At 63.8% G+C, this 3,249-nt stretch overlaps 1 long non-coding RNA gene across 1 annotated transcript; it reads right to left on the reverse strand.

Annotated features, from left to right (window-relative positions):
- Positions 1 to 845: 845 nt before the first annotated feature.
- LOC104916317 lies at positions 846 to 2,316 on the reverse strand. Its single transcript, XR_002110531.2, has 2 exons — positions 1,896 to 2,316; positions 846 to 1,421 (listed from the first exon to the last, which is right to left on the reverse strand). It is a non-coding gene; the product is annotated as an uncharacterized LOC104916317 (long non-coding RNA).
- Positions 2,317 to 3,249: the final 933 nt, after the last annotated feature.

Here is a 3,249-nt window from a genome sequence, read left to right on the forward strand (position 1 = left end):
GGGGATCCCCGCGGCCCCACGGAGGGCCGCGGCCCCACGGAGCGCCCCGGGCCCAGCGCCACATCGGGGAGGGGACGGCCGAGATGGCGGAGCGTCACGTGGCGGCGTTGCTATGGGGACGGGCGGAAGGACGGCCCTGGGTCCAAGATGGCGGAGCATCACGTGGTGGCGTTGCTATGGGGACGGGCGGAAGTTCCGCCGTTTCCAAGAGGGCACCAAATCACGTGGTGGATTTGCTATGGAAAGGGACGGAAGAACCGCCTTGATTTCAAGATGGCGGCGCCTAACATGGCGGGAGTGTAATGGGAAGGGGAAGGACGTACCACTCTGCGTCCAGAATGGCGACGAATCACGTGGTGACGGTTGCTATAGGATCAGGCGGAAGCACCGCCTTGTTTCCAAGGCGGCAGCGTTGCTATGGGGACGGACGGAAGGGCCGCCCCGATTTCAAGAAGGCGCAGAGTCAAGGGCGGAAGAACGACTGTTTGGAAGATGGCGGCGCAGCACGTGCCGATATCAACGTGACGGACAACCGGAGATGCCGCTGTATTTCAACAATGGCGACGCACGCCGCGCTCACGTTGCTCTGGGAGCGGTCGGAAGTTCTCCCAAAGCGCCACAATGGCGCCACACCACGTGACGAGCGCCCGTTCCCGCCTGCCGCTACGGGAATCACCTCGATGGCGGCGCCCCACGTGGCCCCAGTTCTCCATGGGTCAAAATGGCGGCACACCACCCAATCACCTCCACGTCGCTACGCCTACGGGCGGGAACCCGGCCAAGATGGCGGCGCCCACGCTGTCCCACCGTCCCTACGGGCGAGAATCACCACTCCAACACCACGATCGGACTTAAAACCGCTTTTATTACCCACAAACCGCAGCTTTACCTCAGCGCAGCCCCAAAAATCGCCTTTCCGTCCCCAAAGTCTTCCAGTTCGCCGATCCTGGAGAATAAAAAGCACTGAGCGGGCACGGCGCAGCACGGAGCGGCCTGGCGGCGCGGGCTCCGCGGGCTCAGTGCGCTGCGGGCTCGTCACGGCGGCTCGGCCTCGTGCGGGGCTCCTCACGGCCGCGGGGGCAGGAAGGACCGCGGGGGCAGGAAGGACCGCGGGGGCAGGAAGGACGGCTCTTACCGCTATGGGAGCGACCTGGCGTTGGAAGCCTGCAAAGAGAGAGCAGTGAGGGCGGAGCGGGGCGGAGGGCGGAGCGGGGCCGTCGCTCAGGCGCTGCGGTGTCCTCAGAGCGGTCGGAGACTCTAGTCTGAGCGATCATCACCGCGACGGCCCCGCGCATGGAAGCACAAGCCCCAACCACACCCATACTTACCTCAGCGACGAATGGCGCCGAGCTTCGCTGCAGCGGCTTTTATAGCAGCGGAGGCTCCGCCCATAGCGCGGCCTGGCGCATGCGCGGTTCGCCCTGCGAGCCGAGCGCAGCCGCTGATTGGCTGGCGCACATCTGTGCGGCGGCACCGACTCTGGCTATAGGGCTTCTATGGGGCAGCACCACCAGGCTATGGGGCATCTATGGGACATCCCCTCTGGCTATGGGGCTTCTATGGGGCAGCACCACCGGGCTACGGGGCATCTATGGGGAATCCCACTATGGGGCAGCTATAGGGCAGCATCACTGGGCTATGTGGTGACCCCTCAACTAGGCGGCATTTCCCCAGCTATCAGGCAACCCCATCTCCCACCTTCAGCAATGGGGCACCTATGGGGTGTGCCCCCAAGCTATGGGGTGTCTGAGGCATCTGCAGGGCATCCCCCCAGCTATGGGGCGGCAATGGAGTGGCTATGGGGCACTCTCACCATCGGTGGCTCCGCCCACAGCGCGGCGGCCCTCCCCCCCACTCCCCGCGAGCTGAGCGCCGCCGTTGATTGGTTAACTCACCTACCGAAGCCACGCCCACTCCTTTTAACCCTTTCCGTGCACGCTTCGAACCCCTCCTCACAGCTACACTACCTAAATCCAAGCCATGCCCTCCTCGACTGCCAGGCCCTCCTACAGACCACGACCCCTCCCACAAGCCCCGCCCCTCTCAGCCGCATTCCAACACCGCCCATTTCTCGAGGCCGCACCTCTAAAACCAAGCCTTGCCCCTCACCACCACGTCATTCTATAAGCCCCGCGCCCAAGCCCCGCCCCCTCCATGCCACAAGGCCTCATACAAACCACACCAACTAATGGAAGCCCCGCCCCCACGAGAACCCCAACAAACCACGCCCCAAACCCAGGCCACGCCCCTTTACAGCACCAGGCCCTTCTGCAAACCACGCCCCCAAAAGACAAGCGCCGCCCATTCATAATCGCCCCGCCCCTAAACCAAAGCCCCGCCCCTCCCACGGTCACGTGTCCTATAAGCCACAACCCTTACATCAAACCCCGCCCCCAGCCCCGCCCACTTAGTTGCGCCCCGCCCTCGCCCCAAAGCCCCGCCCCCTCAATCACATGTCGTAAACCACGCCTTGTCCCCAAGCCCCGTCCATTCAGCATCGCCCCGCCCCGAAACCAAAGCCCTGCCTCCTCCCCGATCACGTGTCAAACGAACCATGCCCCTTACTACAGAAGCCCCGCCCCTCTCTTTCCACGCCCTCAGCCTCGCCACGCCATGCTCCCTTCCACAGACTAGTGTGAAACCACGCCCTTCGTCCAAGCCCCGTCCCTCCAAGGCCCGCCCATTCATCGCCACGCCCCTCAGCCAAAGCCCCACCCCCTCCCACGGTTTTGTGTCAACCACACTCAGCGAAGCCCCGCCCCTTCCCGAAGCTCCGCCAATCCATCGTCAGGACCACCACCCAAAGCCCCGCCCCCCATTCATAGTCACGTGTCTTACAAACCACGCTCTCTTCTCGAAGCCCCACCTTAACTTCATTGCCACGCCCCTAATCCAAAGCTCAGGCCCCTCCCACGATCACGTGTCACTGAAACAACGTTCCCACCCCAAAGCCCCGCCCATTCAGCATCGCCCCGCCCCCTCCCAAGGGCATGTGGGCTGTATGTCACATCCCCTTGTCCAAACCCCGCCTCTTCCTCAAGCCCCGCCCATTCATTCACCACGCCCACAATCCAAAACCACGCCCCTTCCACGATCTCGTCATAGAATCCACGCCCCTTTCTCACCAAGCCCCGCCCCCTTGCTCCAAGCCCCAACTTGGCATCGCCACGCCCCTTACTCAAAGCCCCACCCCCTCCCACGGTCCCGTGTCATGCAAAACCACACCCCCACCCCCAAGCCTCACTCATT

The sequence above is a fragment of the Meleagris gallopavo genome, unplaced genomic scaffold (assembly GCF_000146605.3).
Source record: "Meleagris gallopavo isolate NT-WF06-2002-E0010 breed Aviagen turkey brand Nicholas breeding stock unplaced genomic scaffold, Turkey_5.1 ChrUn_random_7180001882685, whole genome shotgun sequence".
Lineage (NCBI taxonomy): Eukaryota > Metazoa > Chordata > Aves > Galliformes > Phasianidae > Meleagris > Meleagris gallopavo.